The sequence below is a fragment of the Phoca vitulina genome, unplaced genomic scaffold (genome assembly GCF_004348235.1).
Source record: "Phoca vitulina isolate PV1807 unplaced genomic scaffold, GSC_HSeal_1.0 scaffold29, whole genome shotgun sequence".
Lineage (NCBI taxonomy): Eukaryota > Metazoa > Chordata > Mammalia > Carnivora > Phocidae > Phoca > Phoca vitulina.
In genome coordinates, this window is record NW_022589732.1 from 9,132,096 (window position 1) to 9,156,141 (window position 24,046).

Sequence of the window (24,046 nt, forward strand, 5' to 3'; positions counted from 1 at the left end):
GTTGGAAGGCTCCCGTAGTAACTCAGACCTGGATGGGGCCAGTGGAGGTAGACAGAAGTCATCAGATTGTAGATATATTTTGTCAGTTGAGCCCACAGGAATTCCCAACAGACTGGACACGGGAAAAAGAGAATTCAAGATAGCTTTAAGTTTTCCAGTCTGCAGCAGCTCGGAGACTGGATGGAGTTGCCATTTAACTGTGGTGGGCACAGCTGCAGGAAGAACAGGAAAATGAAGAGTCCAGTTTGAGACATGATAAATTTGATGTTTACATGTTACATGTTACACATTCAAGTGAAGATGTTAAGTAGGCAGTTAAAAATACTAGAGCAAAATTTGGGAGAAATCCAGGGTGAAAATATAAATTTTAGAGTTGTCAACACAAAGGTGGATAGAATGCAACCATCAAGGGAACAAGCTGACTAGGAAGAGGCAGGTCAGAGTCAAAGGACTGTTGGGAATGCAGGGAAATATACGTGGGGTGGAACTCAGAAGAGGAATACAGAATTAAGATTTGCCTTTGAAAAATATATAGAAAATAAGTAGAAAAATATCCTCTTCTGAGCAAATGAATTAGAAAAAGGTACCACCCTCTCGGTAGACACGGCCCTGGAGGTGTTAGCAGGAAGGCCCACAGCTTGCCCAGCAGAAGGAGGGCTAGGTTTCAGCCTCACTTAGCCTCTCAGCAGGCCAAATGCAGAAGCCAGTGTGAGACATCCTGCTGCCCTCCCCTGTCTGCTAGGAGATGTTTTTTTTTTTTTTTTAATTAGGCTCCATGTCCAGTGTGCAGCCCAATGCGGGGCTCAAACTCACAACCCTGAGATCAAGATGTGACATCAAGAGTTGGATGCTCAACCAACTGAGCCACCCATGTGCTCCTGCTACAAGATTTCTTAAATTCTCCTACATGTCCTCACTATTGGATCTCAGTAATTAAGAGCACTGGCTTTAAAGCTAGACTGCCTAGGTGAGAATCTAGGTTCTGTTCCCTGCTCATTGGTGACTTTAGACAAGTTACTGAATCTCCCTAAATATCAGTTTCCTTGTCTGTAAAATGAGAATAATAAGAGTACCCCTCAAAGGGATCTTGAAGATTAAAGAAAATTCGTATAAAAGCCATTACTTAGCCAATATCTCTGACACCTAGCAAGGGCTCAACAAATATTAGTTGATATTATTTTATCCCCTTTTCAGTAGGATAGCAAAGTCTACTTGTCTACATTTGGGATAAACATATTTCTTTTATTTACAGAGCTTTAATTATTATTCAAGAATGCTTTTACTCTTTGTTCCCATAATAAAAGAGTTTAAAATAAAGCTTCCCTCTGGTGCCTCATTTTATTGGATCTCTTACCTTCAAATTCTAAGGCATATTTCTTACATGTGCATTAATTAGAAAAGCAACATGCCTAAATACCCTAGAAAAAAATCCTAATGTACAACAACCTTATAAAGGATCATGGGCCCTTTGAAATCAATTCCAGAGTGGTGCATAAAAGGTATGCTCCAGGGTTAGGTCTACAATTCTTAAATGTACTACATTCAGGATGCTCAAGAGTCTGCACTTTTTATTTCCTTAGCTTCTGAGAACTCTGGGTTTCAACAGAACAAAACAATTTATATTTTGTAATAAAAAGTAAGTATCTTTAGCATGTTGTAATTCAAACTTTAAGCATTTGAAGTTCTCTTTAATAAACCTCTGGATAGTAATCTTATTGATGCTCTTTGAAAAATGATCAAATTGAGTGCTTGCCCCCCAAAATTGTGAGTTTTGTGGATTCTTTATGAGAACACTTAAGCGAAATTAAATTAAATTGAAGCAGGTGCTTACTCTAGCCATAGTAACCAAAATAAAATTTCCCTGCACATACAACGTAGATGAGGGCTGCAAAAATGGTTTTTTTTTTTTTCCTGTACTCAGAGAACTGCAAAAATGGTTTTAAAAAGCCAAAAGACTGCCTTAACTAATATAAAGAAAAACAAAGGAAAATAACATTCTACTTATATGTAGGTCGTATACTATGTCCTTCTTACCATGAATGGCTGGTCAAGTTTAATCTCCCTCCAAAATAAAAAAAAAGCAAAAAGTTATAATTCAATTTCTGATTTAACTGAAAAGTAACACTGTATATAAATTTTACATGAAGACCTCATTACCCCTCTCCTGATAACACACCTTTCATGTTATTTTATAAAATGCCAGTTCACACTAAAAGCTCACCCTATATTTCACAATGGCACACTTTACAAAATTGCAGCTAAGGAGAAAGGACAGAAATGCCCCATGGTTATTCTATATAGCAAATCCTTTCAACTTAAGGACTTTTTGTACCATATAAAAATTATAACAGAACTGAAACACTATGAGCTCCCCTCTCATACAAGCGCAGCATGAAGGTTACCTATATATTATTTAAAAAGCCAAAGAACTAAATTAGTCCAATTGAAACCTAAGAAGATAATCTAATATGTGAGACCTCGGAGGAGATTTCATTGAATCACTCCGAACAAGAATAACCTTCAGCTATAAGGCATCAAGTTTGAGCAAACAGGGCAGAAGTAACATGCCCTTCATATACACCTTGAAAGTGAGAGTGGCTTTTGTTGCTGTAGGTCCAGTGGGTCTGTGGGTCAGTTCTACTCCATATTATAAGACAGCTCAAATATATATGAATTCTTCTAAGGTATGTTATTTTTGAAAGGCAGAGAACAAAAAGAGAATGGTGAAAAAAGTAAAATTCTTGTCAACCACAATTTGAAGCTAAAAAAATCCCCATTTCTTCTTTGTTCTCTTATTAGCTAGAAATATATAAAAGCCTGCTTATCAGAATAAAGAAAATGAGACCAAAGTCTTTGAAAACACTATATTCATTTTTCTATGTATCTATTAATACACTAGGGAAAACCAACAGTATATAACTGTTTTAAAAACTTCAGCTCCTGAGGCACCTGGGTGGCTCAGTCATTAAGCGTCTGCCTTCGGCTCAGGTCATGATCCCAGTGTCCTGGGATCGAGCCCCGCGTCGCGCTCCCTGCTCAATGGGAAGCCTGCTTCTCTCTCTCCCTCTCCCACTCCCCCTGCTTGTGTTCCCTCTCTCGCTGTGTCTCTCTGTCAAAAAAATAAATAAAATCTTTAAAAAAAAAAAAAAAAAAAAACTTCAGCTCCTTCCCTGCCTCCTTTTTTCCAAATTCCTTTAACAGAGTTTTAAAAGTCGGTGCCAGAATCTTTCAACTTAACCATCCAAGTTCACTAATTTATCACTACTTTTAAATTTTTTCTCCAGGAACTCTGCCTATATATCTATTAACCCTATTTAACTATTTCTCCCATATGCTCAGTATTCTCTCTGTAAGACATAAAAGACTTTCTCCTCTGGCTTCAAAACACCACCTTCTACCCTCCTGGCATTCTTTCCCAATATCTGTTGCTGGCTCCAGCTTATGTACTACCTCCTGTTAAGGAAGAGTCTTACCTTAAGGTTCAACCCTTACATCCTATTCACTGCTCAAATTACATTGTTTTCTCTGAGTAATCTCATTCTAGAGTTTCAGTTCAACTTAGAACCTCAGATTCTACAGTCCAGATCTCTCACCTGAGCTTCAGAGCTCCCAAATCCATTGATCACTGGGCCATCTCACAGGCATCTCAATATTGAACTCATGACATTTCCCCAAAATCTGTTGCCACCATCTTCAGTTCTCATCTAGATTAATGACTTCACCATACAGCTGGGCACCCAACCAGCACCATGAACATCATCTTAGAATATTTTCTTTCACTCTGCCTCTCTCTTCATATCAGATTAGCAGAGAAGTTCATATTGCTTCCATCCCCTTAACTCCTCTTGTATTGTCCATGTCCTCTCCATCCCCATTGCTACTTTATCAGTTCAGACCCTCAGCTCAGACTTATTTAGACTCTGTAATGATACCCTAACTGGTCTCCCTTCTAGTTTTTCCTTCAAATTATTCCCTAAGTCATCTCTCTAATATAAAATAAGATAATGTTACACTAAACCCCTGCTTGAAACTCTCAATGATTCTCCATTTTGACACAATAAAATTTCAGGTTCCACTGCCACTTGAGGCAGTTTGGTCTGTCCTATATCTCTAGCTTTCTCCCTCTCTTTGATCCTCCTCTTCCCTGTACTCCATCCATTCTAATGAATTTGAAATTCTCTAAATGGACCATACTATTTTATGCCCCTAAACTTTTATTCTCTCCACTCCCTCTGCCTAGAGTGCCCCTCCCCAACAGCCACTTGACAAATACTTGTTCATCATTCCAACTTCAACTCAAACAATCCTCTTTACATCTACACACACACACACACACACACACACAGAGTCATGACAGAAGTAAGCAATGCTGCCTTATCTCTGTACCCTATAAGATCTCTAAGAGAATCATCATCATCATCCAACCATCTCCTGAGATTTCTTATACTATATGGTAGAGTAAATGCATATTTATATCACTTCCTTCCATCAAAACTAATAGAAGACAAAAAAAAATTAAAGTTAGAACCACTATACTCAAGGAAACCTGTCATCACCCCAAATTAAAAAGAAAGAAATATAGTGAAATCTTGACCAAATTAAAAAAAAAAAAAGGAGGGTGAAAGCCTATACACATCTCAGTGATAAATAATTTTCCCTAAAAGTGCCTCAACCCTGAAATTCCTGTCCATGCATCCTTTGATTAGAGTATTAAGATGTAGGGCATGGATAGATATAGGATCAAAGGGGGATATCCTTGTAAGACCCAATTTGAGACTACAAAAACACAAGAATGGTAGCTGTCCAACCATTGAAAGTGAGGGGATGGAGAAACATTTACCATGCAAATGGATGTCAAAAGAAAGCCAGGGCAGTAATACTTATATCAGACAAAATAGACTTTAAAACAAAGACTGTAACAAGAGACAAAGAAGAAAGGACACTATATAATAACAAAGGGGACAATCCAACAAGAAGATACAGCAATTGTAAATATTTATGCATCCAACATGGGAGCACCCAAATATATAAAACAATTAATAACAAAGGAAATAATCGATATTAATATAACAATAGTAGGGCACTTTACACCCCACTTACATCAATGGACAGATCATCCAAACAAAAAATCAACAAGGGAACAATGGCTTTGAATGACACACTGGACCAGATCAATTTAACAGATATATTCAGAACATTCCATCCTAAAACAGCAGAAAACACATTCTTTTCAATTGCACATGGAACATTCTCCAGAATGGATCACATATTAGGCCCATAAAACAAGTCTCAACCAATTCAAAAAAATCAAGTCATACCATGCATCTTTTCTGACCACAATGCTATGAAACTAGAAATCAACCATAAGAAAAAATATGGAAAGACCACAAGTACATGGAGGTTAAATAACATGCTACTAAGCAATGAATGGGTCAGCCAGGAAATCAAAGAAGAAATTAAAAAGTACATGGAAACAAATGAAAATGAAAATACAATGGTCCAAAATCTTTAGGATGCAGCAAAAACATTCTAAGAGGGAAGTTTATAGCAATACAGACCTACTTCAAGAAATACGAAAAATCTCAAATAAACAACCTAACCCTTACACCTAAAGGGACTAGAAAAGAACAAACAAAACCAAAAACCAGCAGAAGGAAGGAAATAATAAAGATTAGGGCAGAAATAAATAATATAGAAACGAAAAAAAAAATGATCAGATCAAAGAAACCAGGAGCTGCTTCTTTTCACAATCAACAAAACTGGGGCACCTGGGTGGCTCAGTCATTAAGCGTCTACCTTTGACTCAGGTCATGATCCCAGGGTCCTGGGATCGAGCCCCACATTGGGCTCCCTTCTCGGCAGGAAGCTTGCTTCTCCCTCTCCCACTCCCCCTGCTTGTGTTCCTGCTCTCGCTATCTCTCTCTGTGTCAAATAAATAAATAAAATCTTTAAAAAAAAAATCAACAAAATTGATAACTGCTAGCCAGGCTTAAAAAAGGGGGGGGACTCTAATAAACAAAGCACAAATCAAAGAGGAGAAATAAAAACCAACCACAGAAATACAAACAATTGTAACAGATTATGAAAAATAATATGCCAACGAACTGGACAACCTAGAAGAAATGGATAAATTCCTAGAAACATAAAACCTACCAAACTGAAGCAGGAAGAAATAGAAAATATGAACAGACCAATTAACAGTAACAAAATTGAATTGGTAATCAAAACACTTCCAACAAACAACCAGGACCAGATGCTTTCACAGGTGAAATCCACCAATCATTTAAAGAAGAGTTAATACCTATTCTTCTCAAACTATTCTAAAAAAATAGAAAATGAAGGAAAACTTCCAAATTCATTCTATAAGGCTATATCAAAACCAGATAAAGACACCGCAAAAAAAAAAAAGAGAGAGAGAGAGAGAGAGAACTACAGGCTGATATCTCTGATGAACATAGATGCAAAAATCCTCAACAAAATACCAGCAAAACAAATCCAACAATATTTCAAAAAATCATACATTACAATCAAGTGGGATTTATTCCTGGGATACAAGGGTGGTTCAATATTCACAAGTCAATCAATGGGATACACCACATTAATAAAAGAAAGGATAAGAACCATATGATCATTTCAATAGATGCAGAAAAAGCATCTGACAAAGTACAACATCCATTCATGACAAAAACCCTCAACAAAGTAGATCTACAGGAAACATACCTCAAGATAATAAAGGCCATCTATGAAAAACCCACCACGAACATCATGCTTGATGGGGAAAACCTGAGAGGTTTTCCTCTATGGTCAGGAACAAGACAGGGATGTCCACTCTCACCATCACTATTTAACATAGTACTGGAAGTCTTAGCCTCAGCAATCAGCCAACAAAAAGAAATAAAAGGCATCCAAATCAGTAAGGAAGAAGTAAACTTTCACAGTCTTTGCAGATGACATGATACTCTATAAAGAAAACCCAAAAGACTCCACCATAAAACTACTAGAACTGATAAATGATTCAGTAAAGTCGCAGCTACAGAATCAATGTATAGAAATCTATTGCATTCCTATATGAAAATAAGCAGCAGAAAGAGAAATTAAGAAAACCACCTCATTTACAATTACACCAAAAACAGTAAAATACCTAGGAATAAACTTAAGTGAAAAAGAGGTGAAAGACCTGTACTTTGAAAACTATAAAACACTGATGAAATGCTGATGAAAGAAATTCAAGATGACACAAAGAAATGTAAAGACATTCCATGCAGTTGGATTGGAAGAATAAATATTGTTAAAATGTCTATACCACCCAAAGCAATCTACACATTTAATGCAATCCCTATCAAAATACCACTGGCATTTTTCACAGAACTAGAACAACAATCTGAAAATTTGTATAGAGCCACAAAAGACCTCAAACAGCCAAAGCAATCTTGAAAAAGAAAAACAAAACTGGAGGTATCACAATTCCAGGCTTCAAGTTATACTACAAAACTGTAGTCATCAAAACAGTATGGTACTGACACATAGATCAATGGAACAGAATAGAAAATCCAGAAATAAACCCACAATTATATGGTCAATTAATCTTCAACAAAGCAGGAAAGAATATCCAATGGGAAAAAGTCTCTTCAACAACTGGTGTTGGGAAAACTGGACAGCACATGCAAAGGAATGTAACTGGACCACTTTTTTACACCATACACAAAAATAAACTCAACATGGACTAAAGACCTAAATGTGAGACCTGAAACCACAAAAATCCTTGAAAAGAGCACAGGCAGTAATTCCTCTGACATTGACCATAGCAACCTTTTTCTAGATATATTTCCTAAGGCACAGGAAACAAAAGCAAAAATAAACTACTGGGACTACCTCAAAATAAAAAGCTTCTGCACAGTGAAGGAAACAATCAACAAAACTAAAAGGCAACCTATGAAATGGGAGAAGATGTTTGCAAATTACATATCCAATAAAGGGTTAGTATCCAAAATAGATAAAGAACTGATACAACTCAATACACAAAAAACAAATAATCCAATTTAAAAATGGGCAGAAGACACGAATAGACATTTCTCCAAAGAAGACTTACAGATGTCCAACAGATACGTGAAAAAATGTTCAACACCATTATCATCAGGGACTGCAAATCAAGACCACATAAGATGTCACCTCACACCTGTCAAAATGATTAAAATCAAAAACACAAGAAACAACAAGTGTTGGCAAGGATGTGGAGAAAAGGGAACCCTCATGCACTGTTGGTGGAAATGCAAACTGGTGGAGCCACTATGGAAAACAGTATAGAGGTTCCTCAAAAAGTTAAAAATAGAACTACTCTACCATCCAGGAATCTCACTACTGGGTATTTACCAAAAACTTCATTTTACCCAACTAATTCAAAAGCATACATGTACCCCCATGTTTACTGCAGCATTATTTACAATAGCCAAATTATGGAAACAGGTCAACTGTCCATCAATAGATGAATGGATAAAGAAGGTGTATACACACACACACACACACACACACACACACACACACACACACCCCTACACACATTGGAATATTATTTAGCCATAAGAATGAACAAAATCTTGGCATTTGCAACAACATGGATGGAGCTAGAGAGTATAATGCTAAGTAAAATAAGTCAGTCAAAGAAAGACAAATACTATATGATTCCACTCAAGAAACAAAACAAATGAGCAAAGGAAAAAAAAAGAGAGAGAGACAAACCAAGAAACAAACTCTTAACTACAGAGAACAAACATGGTTACCAGAAGGGAGGTGGGTACAGCGACCTCACTTCTAGATATCCCCTCCAAAAATAAAAACTAATACATTCCCAAAGTAATTCATTGCAGCAATTAATTTCAAGTGACTTCAAAACACAGTATTTTTACTCTAATCCCTGAAGGGATATCCTCTAGGAGAAAAAGAATGGCAAAGTCATCTTAAACTACATTTAGTACTCTTATTAAATACATGTAATATAGTCTTATAAATTCTTATATATATGCACACATACATACACATATAAACTTACATACATAGGTATACACACACACATTATGATAAGGTAAATAATTATATTCATGCTATTAGGAAATAAGATTTCTAGCATAAGAAAAAATAGATATAAATATTAAATCAGAAAATTTACATGAAAATCCTGTGATCTTATACTGAATTAGAATTATCAGTATGATCTTATTATATATTTTTCTCTTCCTAAAAAATATTTCCTAGCTCTGTTCACAAAAATAAAAAGGACATGGGAGCGACAATAGTAACCCAGTGCATAGATTGTGTTCCTTAAATACTATTTTCTACTAAAAGGACCGAGGCTTCTCAATGGAAAGGCTGGTTGAAGATCTGGAGCAGGAAATTTATAAAATCAGCCTAAAACATCTTCTTATGCTAGAACACAAAAACCACTTGGATTTGTCAAGAGGCTCAGGACCAAGTTAAAGGGGTTCTCACTGACCAAAAATGGGAAATTTGAGCGTCAAAAGAATAAAGATTGCAATACAATAAAACATATATAAAAATTAGTTCAAAAAACAAAAACTTACTGGTCACCTTTCAAAGTTGCTAGGACACAATCCTATTTTTCTGAAAATTGATAAAGAATGAGAAAAAATGAAGTATTTTCCTGATTTTCTGGCATGAACTATACTCTAGAGAAATATTCTATAATTCTTTATAGAATAATCCCAACCAGTAAAACTAATGAAGAATTACAAAATACTAAAATCACCATTTACAACCCCTTAAAAGATAATAGATCTAGAAAATGATCATCAATAAAAGCTAAAATCATTAGGTGAATAATTAATAGGGAACTTTGAGAATCAGGCTTACAGAGCCTGAACACGCTGATCAAACTTAACATTACTAAAAATGACACAATCCAGACGCTATGCTTCCTGATGTGACACAATGGGAAGTACATCACATCATCTATACGGTATTCTTGCCAAAAGAGCTAAAACTAAATCTAATAGAGCCTTGTGTAGACCTAACTACCACTTTACTGGGAGGAAGAATGTGTTAAGTGACATCACAAGGCTGCAATCACCCAAATCCAGAATGTGAGAAATACTGTAAGACAAAATGACTTGGTTTCTTCAACTCATAGATGATGTGGAAAAGAGGGAAAATGGTTACAAATTAAAAGATATGCATTATTAACAACCACACAAAATATGTCAATCCTGAATTCTGATTCCAAAATCCAACTATAAAAAGACATTTTTAAATAGTTAAAATTGGACAGATAGTCATTTGATAATGTTAAAGAGTTACTGTAAATTTTATTGGGCACGATAATATGATTATGTTTTCTTAAATCCTCATATATTAGACATAATATTAACATGGACAATTTATTTTCAACAAAAGTGCCAAGGTAGCTCATTGGAGAAAAGTCAGTTTTTTCAACAAATGGTGCTGAAACAATTGGACGTCATATATAAAACATGAACTTCAACCCTTTCCTCACACCATATGCAAAAATTTACTTGACATAAAGGGACGCCTGGTGGCTCAGTTGGTTAAGCGGCTGCCTTCGGCCTGGGTCATGATCCCAGGGTCCTGGGATGGAGTCCCACATTGGGCTCCTTGCTCAGCAGGGAGCCTGCTTCTCTCTCTCTCTCCCTCTGCTTGTGCTCTCTCTGTCAAATAAATAAAATCTTAAAAAAAAAAAAAAGAAATAGATCATAAAGCTAGGGATAAGACAAAGCTATCAAACTTCCTAAAGAAAACATAGGAGAAAACCTTTGTAACCTTGGGTTAGGCAAAGGTTTCTTAGATACAACAACCAAAAGCATGAATCATAAAAGAATATATTGATAAACTGAACTTCAACAAAATTTAAAACTTTTGCTCTTTGAAAGACCATGTTAAGAAAATGATAAGGCAAGACACAGACTGGGTCACAGTATTTTTAAAACCTATGATATATGATATATGATATATGATATATGATAAAGATCTTGTATCCAGAAAATATAAAGAATCCTTAGAAATCAATAATTACATGAAAAACAATTCAATTGTTTAAAATGGACAAAACATTTGAAAAGACACTTCACCAAAGAAGATATATAGATGGTAATTAAGCACATGAAAAATGTTCAATATCATTCGTCACTAGAGAAATGCAAATTAAAGCCACAATATATACTACTACACACCTACTAGAACGACTAAAATTAAAAAGACTACCAATACCCAAGCTAGCAAAGATGAGAAGCAACTGGAAAGCTCACACATTGCTAGTGAAAACAAAAACTGGTAGTTTCCTACAAAGTTAAACATACACCCACCATATGACCTAGCAATTTCACTCCTTAGATATTTACCCAAGAGAAATGAAAGCATATGTCCAGATAGAGACCTATAAGCAAATGTTCATGTTGGCCTTATTCTAAAGTCAAAAACCTGAAAACTCAAATTCCATCAACAAATGAATAAGCAATTTTATAATACAATCATACCATCACACTTCATGCAAGAAAAAAGTAAACTACTGATAAAGGCAACAACATGAATATCTCTCAAAGGCATTATGCTAAATGAAAGAATCATACAAAGTAAGTTGTATGATTAACACTTACAGGACATTCTTGACCTCTCTCGTACATCATTCAGTTTATTTGATGCCTTGATCCTATTTAACTTCCTGTTTTTAAAACACTTTTTATTTATTTTTCTTTTTTTTTTATTATTTTATTTATTTGACAGAGAGAGATAGCGAGAGCTGGAACACAAGCAGGGGGAGTGGGAGAGGGAGAAGCAGGCTTCCCACCGAGCAGGGAGCCCGATGTGGGGCTCGATCCCAGGACCCTGGGATCATGACCTGAATCAAAGGCAGACACTTAATGACTGAGCCACCCAGGTGCCCCTATTTATTTATTTATTTAAGAGAGAGAGAGAGAGAGAGAGAGAGAGAGAACACAAGAGGGAGAGGCAGAGGGAGGGAGAATCTCAAGCAGACTCCACGCTGAGTGCAGAACCTGACACTGGGTTCGATCTCATAACCCTGTTATCATGACCTGAGCCAAAACCAAGAGTCAGACGCTTAACCGACTGAGCCACCCAGGCATCCCAGCCCTATTTAACTTCCTAATAAAATCTGCTTTGCAGCTTGCAAGCCTGTTTGTTGTGCAGTTTGTCCTCAATGTCATTCTGCGTACCTGATGTGTTATGTGTATGACCCATAATTTTTTCTTGAAAGAACTCTAACTCAACCTGCATATGTGTTTACAGTACAAAACTATAAAAACAAAAGCTTTGAGTATTTTCTTTGTTTTTTCACTGCCCTTTAAAAAAAATACCATTTCTTATTGATCTTGTTTTTAACAACAGAACTTTTAAAAAGGGAGCCCATTGATTGTCCGTGACTCAACATGTTAATTTGATTTCTGAAGATATCAGTAAAGATACTTAGCAAAATTTTAACTGCGACACTTCTGTTCTTTTTCAATACTCCTGGGCGAAAGCAATGAGTTTGCAAGCTTATTCACTTACACAAGCTGGGTTTAGTATGGTGTGCAGTACGGAGCCCAGAGTCTCCAACACAGTATTGTATTTTGAGTATTTAAAGATCAAAGAACATTAAAAAGTCCTGTCTCTGAACTCCCTCCTCCTAATCGACAACTTATTTCCCAGTTAGATTGATCCAGTTAATTTTGACCTAACATAAGTTGAAATTCAAGCTAAATTTATCACTAAAATGAAAGAGTTGAAAGGAATGAAAGTAGCTAATCTCATTTAAAACAATCTATTAAAAAAAAATACTAGGACAAGATTCATAGATTCACACAAAATTGCCAAGTATATTTTACTTTAAACATTGGCTTGATCATGTCTGTTTTAATATGCAAATATTTTACCTTATTTAGATAAATTCTTGTTGTTTCTAAAAAACTAAACCTCTTAAATCTTTCTTCTGAATTGAGTGATAGATGGAATCTTTTTCTGCTCCTAGAAAACTTGGAGCCATTCAAGCCCACATAAATCAGTGTGGGGGTTAAAAGGGCAGCAGTTCTCCACTTTTTTCCCACCAAAACACAAGTGACATTTAAATTGTATTTAATATCCACTGTCCAACATACTCTCCTCACTCCGAACTGCCACCTGCAGTAAGGAAGACAGCTGGTTTGCATGAAATATCCGCGAAAGATTTCTGTAACCCTTGAATTTTCTCTCCCATCCATCTGTAATACACTAGTGTCATAAAACCATAGTCAAAACTGCTGCACTTTTTTGCCTCATTCCTGTTTTATATTCTCATGCTTGTTTTCCTTTCTTCTTTCACTCCACTTTTAATTTGTACTATCTTGAGTTTCCTATATCCTTGTAAGTCACCTTAAATCCTTTCTAGAAGAAGGAATAAATAAATAATCATTCCATGCATCTGCAAAAGCAATCTCTTCTTGTTTACATCAGACAAAGCCTTAAAACTTTAACTCCTTCCTGCCTCTTAACTAATTCTCTACTGTATTGAACACAGAACTATTGAAATCCAAGTTCCTTCTTTTTTGCTTTTATCAATGCTTTGTTTGAAGATATTTAAGGCTGCATAAAAAAAATAAAGGAAAAGCATCTATGCACAATTTAAGTTTAGAGGCCCATGACAGAAATTAAATTGTTTGCACAAATAAAGACACTGCTTGCTACACAGCTTTAATGTGTGAAGAATAAAGTTTCCAGTTCCTTGCATATATGGTTCCTCAAATAGTAATGGCTCAGTTACACAACAGGAATTTTTAAATGCTCTGATGTAACACTACTATAGCTTGGGCATTGAGACATGAGCATTTGTTTTAGCGCTATTTTAAAAATCACTAATAAACACTCCAAATAGCAGAATTGAGCCTCTGCTCAATTGAGCCTGCCTGAGTTGTTGTGAAAGAAAAAAATGTGTAAGAGAATCACATTTTTATCTAGATCTGAAATGCCGGCTAATCTGTCGAAAAAGTAGACATTTATAAAATTGGAGCTTTCATAAAGTCGTTTAGAGTTTAGCGTCCTTAAAAGAAAAATTAGTTATAAAAGTAATAAATGCACAGCATAGTAGCTTCTATTCATCCCATTTTATAGAAATAATGTCCTTTTATTTATTTCCCCCAAAGTTATCTAACGAAGCAACAGATAATCTATAATTATAGGATTTGCCTTACACAGCAAGATTTGATCTTAAAAAGTTTGACACTTCACTCACCTACTGCAGGACAGAGTATTGCCCATATACAGATACTAAGTCAATTGTCTAAGCAATTTCTTGTACTTAGAAATTCAGTGCCACTATTACGGCCCACAATTTGGCTTATGATGCATCTGTAAGCAAACAGCCTGACAAGCACCCTAGTGTATTTCAGGATGACTGACAGGACACAGCGGCTCAAGCAGAAAGGGGGGATGGGTGCTCTTAAAGCAATATGCCTATGAAGAGTGACATCAAACAGCAGAATCAGACTTAAAATTATATTTTTCAAATTTGCAATGAAATAATGATATATTGTCCAGTATAAGCTTTTAAACATAACTTCTGTGTGCCTTATATTCCCCAAACATTGTAAATTCCAAAGTAGCTTTAAGAATTTAAAACATTGAGGGGCGCCTGGGTGGCTCAGTCGTTAAGCGTCTGCCTCCGGCTCAGGTCATGATCCCAGGGTCCTGGGATCGAGTCCCGCATCGGGCTCCCTGCCCGGCAGGAAGCCTGTTTCTCTCTCTCCCACTCCCCCTGCTTGTGTTCCTGCTCTCGCTATCTCTGTCTCTGTCAAATAAATAAATAAAAAAAATTTAAAAAAAAAAGAATTTAAAACATTGAAAGAAAAATGTGAAACAGGCATGCTATATGAGACCTCCCTGAACTTATCAAACTTCTAAATTACTTAAGAATATTCCAATTATTTTAAACAGAAATTAAGTCAGGGTACCTGGAGAAAAGTAGTTCTTATCTCACCTCTAGATATTTAAATGCCAATCGCTCTTACAAAAGTAATTTAACTGATGAAAGTAAATTAAATATCACAGTTGCTACCAGAAATAGGGGTAGGAGAGCCATGTAGTTTGCCCCCTGCTTTTTTCCTTCCCTAAGGCCTACTTCTATGGTTAAAAAATAGATCAAAAGGAGTGCCTGGGTGGCTGAGTCGGTGGCTCAGTCAATTAAGCCTCTGCCTTCTGCTCAGGTCATCATCCCAGGGTCCTGGGATGAGCCCTGTTTCAGGCTCCCTGCCCAGGGAGGAGTCTGCTTCTCCCTCCTTCTCCTTCTGCCCCTCCCCCTGCTCGTTCTCTCTCTCTCTTTTTCTCTCTCTCAAATAAATAAAATCTTTTTTAAGAAGTATATCAAAAGATTAGGAAATTTCAATTATTGATATTTCCATATTAGTTTCACTTCAGAAAATATTTAAGTGATACACTGGCTTCAGTCCTCACATATATAATTTTTCCTATATTATTTCACAATATTCTTCACTGCTCAATCCTTTTTTATAGCAATCAGCCCTATTTAAAAAAAAAAAAAGAAGAAGCTACTCATTTTTAAACGCAATCCCTAATTTAGCCAGCAGAGGGTATCATTTGATTCTGAAAGCCCAATGTATCACATCCAATGACATTTATTTTTATACTTGAACTATAAACTGGGACACACCATCTCAACCTTCCTTATTAAATGTGTTTAGAAACGTCCCATTTTATTTTGCCCATATAAATTTGACTTTCATATAGCCCATATTAATGTTTAATACTTATCTGTGACAAAGTCTACCATTATTTCTTCCTCAATCAGCTCAATCAGATGCATCCTCATGGTAGTGAAAGAAAGGCTAAGAAGTAACAGAATTTGGTTCAATGATCAGTGACTTTCCACAATCCTAGATTTTTCTGGGGGGAAAAAAGCAAACAAAGAAACAAAAACCCTGCATAAAGATTCCAAGTCCCATTAGAAAATCCAAAACAAATGCCAAAGAAAATAAAACTACAATACAAAATAATTTCTCTTCAAAATTACATATACATTTGTAAACTGTTTAATATTTTCTAAATGCTTTGCTTGCTATTTGCTATTTGTCCATTATATATTAGGAGGTACAGGCTAATTTTAGAAGGTAGGGTTCCCGTTTTCACAGCATTATTATATTTCTCTTGAGCATACAGTGTTATGACTAACAAAGTCCTCATACAAGCTACAAATTCCTTATTTTACAACTTCAATTTGGAAAAGCATGAACATTGATTTGCCTGATTTACTCTGAAAATAAAGATTTTACCATCTAAATAGCCAAAATTATTAACTACCACAAATTTATCTTGACTGAAGATAAAAATTTCCTATGCTTCTCTGAAGCTATTATCACAAACATTAAGTTTACTAAGTTAACTTGGCAAAAATAAAACAGATCTAAAGGCCCAAAGAGTGATCTCTCTTTTCACACTCCCAGACTTACCACTAATGACACATCCTTTATGCTCAAGTATTAAATTTTCCAAAGAGAAAAGAAATAATCATTCTCTTCCTCAATTGTGATTCAAAATAGGAAATTATAGCTTCTTGTCCTTTAAAAGAAAATTACATTTCTGATACTTAAAGCAAGTGTTGAGTTCCTCACTCTATAAAATTATTTTTAATAACTGGATGTGGCAGTTTCTTTCCTCATATAATAACTAATGGTAGCCATGTAAAAATCATCTTTTACACTTGGAAATAAAGTATAACATCTCTTCAATTGCTACAGATTCTTTCAGGAAATTTTGTATCTTTAATTTTCTGAACTGATACATCCCCTATAATATAAAAGAGATACTTAGAATTATTTCTCAAATTAACTTATAAGATATGCCTCCATAAGAAAACTGAAAAGTCAATTTTGCAAGTAATTTGCTCATCCTTTTTGCCAACCATCCAAAAAATCTAAAAACATCCAATTTTAGAATATACAGATAACTTTTTTGTTTTCATCTAACTACTTAATTCCACTTTACTTTCCAACTGTGAGTTTGGTTCCTGACACAGGCTCTCCTGAAGTATGTTTCATTCAGCAATTTTTGGTTTCCCCAGGTGCCTTAAGAACCTACGTCTAAAGGCCTTGTTAGTCTCAATTCTATTTGTGGCTAAAAAAAATTTTTAAACAACAATGCATGGGGTGAGGGGAATAGACACTATTTAAAATAATCCTTCTTACTTTTAACAAAAATGCCTCCATACATTTTATGTTCTATTTGAATTTTCTTTTTTTTTTTTTTTTTAAGATTTTATTTATTTATTTGAGAGAGAGAGACTGAGAGAGAGAGCACATGAGAGGGGGGAGGGTCGGGAGGGTCAGAGGGAGAAGCAGACTCCCTGCCGAGCAGGGAGCCCGATGCGGGACTCGATCCAGGGACTCCAGGATCATGACCTGAGCCGAAGGCAGTCGCTTAACCAACTGAGCCACCCAGGCGCCCTTCTATTTGAATTTTCAATACACTTTTTATATTTAATTTTATTTTTTGTGGGTTTTTTTTTTAATATACTTCATTTTATATTGAAAACTACTTACTATTTCCCTAAACTACAGCAGTGGGCTCATAACAAATAATATTCTCACCAATGAGCAAGCTCTGACTCTGACATACATTAGGTATGATGAGTTTGAGGTCTGAGAGGCATGTGCAAATGGGTTATGTCCCATGGGCAGCTGACACGCAGAATCCTGAGGCTCAGGAGAAAAATCAAGCCTAGAAATAGAGATATGGTAACTATGCATCCATGTTACGCTCTAAACCATGAGACTACATGAGCTCTTCCAAGGTTCAGAGCAGAGGAAGATAAAGCAGCCAAGGATAGTACTTTGCAAAACAAGTACCCACTAGGAATAGGAAGAGAAGGAGAGAAATGAAAGAACAGACAGAAACACAAGAAAACTGGGTTCAAATTCAAGCTCTACTTCACTCTGCTTGACCATGTCTATGTTGATCCCTTTTACCTGTTTTTCCCATGTTGTGAAATGAGACCTAGAAAGTAGCTATGAAAAAGAATTGCTTATAAAAATTACCCATATAATTTAATGGAGTGCTACGTACAGTGCTAAATAATTCACCAATTAGTCACTGTTATTATGTGGAAAGATACTTTTCTCTTTGTGGAATTCTACTTTTCCAAGGCAAAAATGCCACTGAATTTTAGAAGGCTGCTGAGAGGTAGCAAACAAATTGCCTATCTGATTTAAAAATGGATGAAGAGTCATTAAGTCCACACATTTTTATTTAGCAATTGAATCCATTTCACCAAGGGAAGTAATCTTCCCTTGTAGATATCCATGATAATAATTTATAATTAGGTAATAAGGAAACATATTATAAAATGAAATAGCTTAAGATTTGCTTCCAAAGTTTTAACAAATGCTTAATAGAGAAAATGAAAGATACACTAACACAGGGGCGCCTGGGTGGCTCAGTCATTAAGCGTGTGCCTTCGGCTCAGGTCATGATCCCAGGGTCCTGGGATTGAGTCCTGCTCTGCTGGAAGCCTGCTTCTCCCTCTCCCACTCCCTTTGCTTGTGTTCCCTCTCTCGCTGTGTCTCTCTCTGTCAAATAAATAAAATCTTTAAAAAAAAAAAGATACACTAACACAATTAATAACTGATCTATGTTTATTAGAGGATTAGATACGGGATGGTGAAAGGACAGAATACTGAACTAAAAGCAAAAGAATGGCAGTAAGTAAAAAATAGAAACCTCTAGTGTCTTGTTCCCACATAAGACTTACGGAATCATGCCAACAGGCTTCATTCCAGAGCAGACAGCCAGTCACTCGCCGAGGCTGCATTAGAGCGAGGGGAAGGAAATCCTTTCTCCCACTCTGCTTCCAAAGATAATAACAGAAAACTAGAGAATGATGGATTTCACTACCAAGAGGCCATGTTTATATTACTCATGTCCCCCATGGGGTACTCTAAAAGTCAAGTCTACTAATCTTGCATTATAGAGCAAAAAAAATATATGTACAAAGACAAAGAAAATCAATTTTGCAAAACTCATAATATCCCTAAATTGTCCAAAGAATACCTGCTATACTCACTAAACTTAAACTATAATATCATTGCTATCTGGCCTCCAATTGTACTGAATAGAATAAAGCTCACCACAGGTAAGGTAAAATAATCAAATTCAGTCATAAACATAGTGATTCACATTTCTTCAATTCTAAATAATAACCATGCCCAACAGACTGAGTAACTCACACACACATGCCCCAAACCATCCCAGCCTTTTCTGTCCTGGATCTTGAAAGAACAGAATTAGATTGACACAATCAACCATGATCCTTAGATAAAGTTCAACTGATGGAACCAGTCTGTGAAAAGCCTGTTTTATTTTATTTTTTATTGTCATAGTCTATATCCCTTGCTTCAGTTCCATTCCACTCCTCCCTTCCTATGGGCATCCACTGCGTAATAGTTAATGGATGCCCTTTTGATGAACTTTCCATAACTCTTTTGATGTACATCTTTATAATGATATATACTTTTCAAATTTACACAAACAGTATTGTACTTCCTCTTTCTACTTTTCTGTTTCTGTATCTCTATTTCTGTCCCCCCCCTTTGTTTTTCTGTTTCTGTCTCTCTCTCTCTGTCTCCTCCTGCCCCAACATTATGTTTTCATGGTCTATCATGTTGAACTATATATATATATATGTGTAAAAAAATACATATATAGATATATATATATATGGTAAATACCACAGGTTAGCTCAGGCAACACATAATCCAACTCTCCCTAGCCTTTCACAGCAATGGAAGCAGGACATTAGATTTCCCAGACTTCTCTGCAACTCAGAATGACATGTGACAGAACTGTGGCCAATGAAGTGACAGCAGATGTCTGCTGAGATGTCTTCTGGCGAAGCTTTTTCTTTCCCTATAAAAAGGGAATCAGATAATGTTGCTATGATCCTTGGCCACTCCTTCTCCTACCTCTGGTATGATGCCTGGACATAAAGCAGTGTTACTGCAAAGCTGAAGAGGAAAGATGACAGAGCAAAAGTATAGAAAGAGCTCAGGTCCTTGATGTCATCAGCTCTGAACTTCTTACCTACAGATTTCTTGTTATTTGATAAAAATTAGTTCCCAATCAATATAATTCATTTAGTTTATTTTCCATTTATAGCATTCTATCAGATGCATTTATAATGTATTTTATCTGTCCATATCCCTATTCAAGAACATTTAGGTAGTATCCAACTCTTTGCTATAGGAAACAATGCTAGAATAAACATTTTCATACATGCTTCTTTGTATACACATGCAAGAGTCCCTCTAATGTATACACTCTGTTATGGGCTGAATTGTATCCTCCCCACAATTCATGTCTGTAATTCTAACTCCCTATTCTTTAGAATATAACTGTATATAGAAATAGGGCCTTTGAAGATGTGATTAAGTTAAAATGAGGCCACTAGGGTGGGCCCTAATCCAATATGACTGGTGTCCTAGGACACAGACACCCAAAGGGGGGTAATCACGTTGAGGATATAGCAAGAAATAGCCATCTATAAGCCAAGAAGAGAGGCCTCAGGAGAAACCAAACTTGCCAACACCTTGATCTTGGACTTCTAGCCTTTAGACTATGAGAAAATAAATTTCTATTGTTTAAGCCACCCAGTCTTTGATACTTTGTAATGGCAGCCCTAGCAAACTAATACAATCCGGAAGTAGAATTTCTGGGTCAGAATGTATTTGAGCAGTCAATTTCAACAAATATTACCAAACTGGTCTCCAAAATACCACGACCAGAAGAACATGTGAGTTCACATGTTCCTATCTCCTCCAGTGCACAAGATATTGCATGACATTTCAACTTCTGCCAACACAGGAAGTACAAAGTGGACCTCATTATTGTTTTAACTTAATTGCATTTTTGATTACCAATGTCATTGGTGATCTGTTTTGGGTTGACTGGACAGCCATTCACGTATCCCTTCTGTGAATTGCTTACCTGTACTTTTTACCCATTTTTCTCCTAGGCTGCCTTTTTTTTCTCACTGATTTCTAAGAATTCTCTACATATTCTATATATAATATTTTGTCAGTAATAGTCCTTGAAAATATACTCTCCCTGCTTAATATGTCTCTCTTTGTATCCATGAACATTCTACCATCGTATATGAAAGTTCCATTTGTTTCACATCTTTACAGATACTAGGTTATTACCATACATTCATTTTTACCAATATAATAGGTATGATAAGGTATCCCATCATTATTTTAATCTGTATTTACCCAGTAACTAGTGAAACAAGCTAAATATCTTTTCATTTATCTATTGGTCATTCCAATATTCTCTTCTGTTAATTACTTTTCCCCTTATCATTGACCCATTTCTCTATTGTTCTTTTCCTTATTAATGTTTTAAGAATTCTTTATAAAATCTGGGGTGCCTGGGTGGCTCAGTCAGTTAAGCGTCTGCCTTTGGCTCAGGTCGTGATCCCAGGGTCCTGGGATTGAGTCCTGTATCGGGCTCCCTGCTCAGTGGGGAGTCTGCTTCTCCCTCTCCCTCTGCCTGCTCGTGCCCTCTCTCACTTACTCTCTCTCTCAAATAAATAAAATCTTAAAAAAAAATAATTCTTTATAAAATCTTATACTAAATCATTTTTGTTTAATGGTCTATGAGTTCCTATTCCCATAATACTACTACATAACAAAACACCCTAAATCTCAGTGGCACAAAACAACATTTATTCTCTCTTGTGCATTTTTAGGTTGGCTGGTGGTTAGCTTGGCTAATCCAAGATGGGCCTGGCTGGGCTTACTCCAAGATGCAGTTTTGGAATCCAAATCTGTTGTACATGTTTCCCATCCTTCTTGGACAAGTAGACTACCAGGAGCATGTTCTTCCCATGGCAACAATGAAAATACAAGAAGGGCAAGTGGAAAAATACAAACTAAAACTACTTCCCAATTGCCAGACTGACAGGGAGTCCAGTATCTCTCTTATCCCTCAAATTGTTCAAGAACTCCAGGGGCCTCTTGACCCCCATACCTCAGAGACAGAAAACTAGAGAGTATGATTAGAATACAAGTGGGCCCTGTTGAAGGCTGCTAGTGTTCTGCTCCCAGCACACAGCTGACTGATGAAAACTGATCCCCTGAAGTCCAGTGTGACCTTTTTGCCTGCTGCACTCTCGCCTTTGCTGCTACAATTACTGACATTGGCCACAGTGATTCTTCAAGAAAGAACGAGCTTGCTCCCTCAGAGGTATGGCATGACATCCACGCTTACAGCTTCAGTTTACCAAACTGCCTCTTTCTGCCTCCAATCACTCACAAGCCAAAACAGCCTCTCCTACCAGGTAATGCAGGCCACAAAAAGGATTCTAGTTTAAGGTCTTTGATGTTCTTTCTTACTACATCCTTTCTTATCCAGGACCAGTTCAATGCATTAAAAAGTTTCTAGTAATAAACACACTGTAAAAGAAGGAAGTCCAGGTCTTCATTCTTTTCCTCTCTGAAGGCCCCCAGACTCTACAAATCTCACCTCCAAGTAGAGGATCAAATAATAGGAATAAGAGAATAGTTGCCCCAATGGAGGCACCTGGGTGGCTCAGTCATTAGGCGTCTGCCTTCGGCTCAGGTCGTGATCCCAGCGTCCTGGGATCGAGCCCCACATCGGGCTCCCTGCTCAGCGGGAAGCCTGCTTCTCCCTCTCCCACTCCCCCTGCTTGTATTCCCTCTCTCGCTGTGTCTCTCTCTGTCAAATAAATAAATAAAATCTTTAAAAAAAAAAAAAAGAGAGAGAATAGTTGCCCCAATGGATATATACCTCCTGTAACCCAGAAATGTACTGAGATTTAAGAGAGAAGAGATTTAAAATTTAAGAGAGAAATTCTGTAATTCAAAGTTGATAGTGATGAAGCTCAAAGAGGATATACATATCTCACTTATGACAAACACCAAAAAATCTCATATTTCAAAAACAAGCAGACAGAAAAAATCCAAAATTAGACTATATAACGTAAGACAATGTCTTACAGATACAAAGGGAAATTATTCTCAAAATAAAATTTAGAATACATCTACACTGTGTTCTCAGTGAAATACCCAACACATAAATTCTAGGACAGAAGTGATGGGGAGACCAAGTAAAACGAAAAGAAAATTGAAGTGAGAGGTCAAAATCAAAAGAAACCCAGCAAAGATTTAAAATTTTTAAAAATCAGCAAAACCAAAAAGACAAATTAACTTAAAAATCACAATTGAAGAAATCACTCCTCTCCTTTATCAGCTGCCTCTCTATCAGCAACTTCATCAAAGAGCAAAAGAAGCAAGGAATAGAACCACTGCCCTGGACTTAATTCTTACCAACAAAGAGAAATAAGTTAGTGAAGTGGAAGTGACAAGAACCTTAGGGAAAACTGAACAGATCACCTTAGAGTTCATTACAGTCAAGGGAGAAAACACAAGGCAAAGTAAGACAAGTACTTAGATTGTTTAGCAGTTCAGAGAAAATATAAGCATGTTCCAGAGCCAGAGATCCTAAAATGAAAGATAGGTCAAAAAATAAAAACCACTACTGCAATCACATGAGGAAAATATGGGAAAGTACATACGCAAATATAACTCAGTGTGGTATACAAGGAGCTTTCTAAAGAGCTGAGATTTTTAAAGGACATAGAAGAAATGAAGGAAGAAGGGAAAGGTAAGAATGAACAAATCAGTATAGTACTGGCTTATTAAAAAAGTGGACTAAACGTAGGATGAGCAAAGACTTGTGAAAAACACTCAAAACAATACAAAAACTTTAGGTTGTATTTGAGAAAGAAGGACAGAAAGGTACAACCTCTGGCCCTCCACTCCCAGACAGAGTTCATGATCTTGACAAATAACAGAGAGGAAGGAAACTTAAAATATTTTGCATTTGCTTTCAACCTGTCTACCAAGGAAAATGCTCTTTACAACAGAAAGATTGTGCCAACAGTCTTGAGAATAAATTAATAAACAAAAGATAATGAAGGAATGTTTAACTGTTTAGATCAATGTCCATTTTCAGGTGTAGT

General features: G+C 36.3%; 1 protein-coding gene across 3 annotated transcripts in view; it reads right to left on the reverse strand.

Moving 5' to 3' along the window:
- Nucleotides 1-24,046, reverse strand: part of CTNNA3 (catenin alpha 3) — a 1,817,935-nt gene that overhangs the window by 1,737,373 nt on the left and 56,516 nt on the right. The window contains exon 1 of one of the 3 annotated variants that reach the window (XM_032423979.1): nucleotides 14,231-14,335. The exons of the other annotated variants lie outside the window; for them this stretch is intronic. The gene's annotated coding sequence lies outside the window, so the exon portion shown is untranslated. Of the gene's footprint in view, nucleotides 1-14,230; nucleotides 14,336-24,046 lie in introns of those variants that run through there. 3 annotated transcript variants of the gene reach the window in all.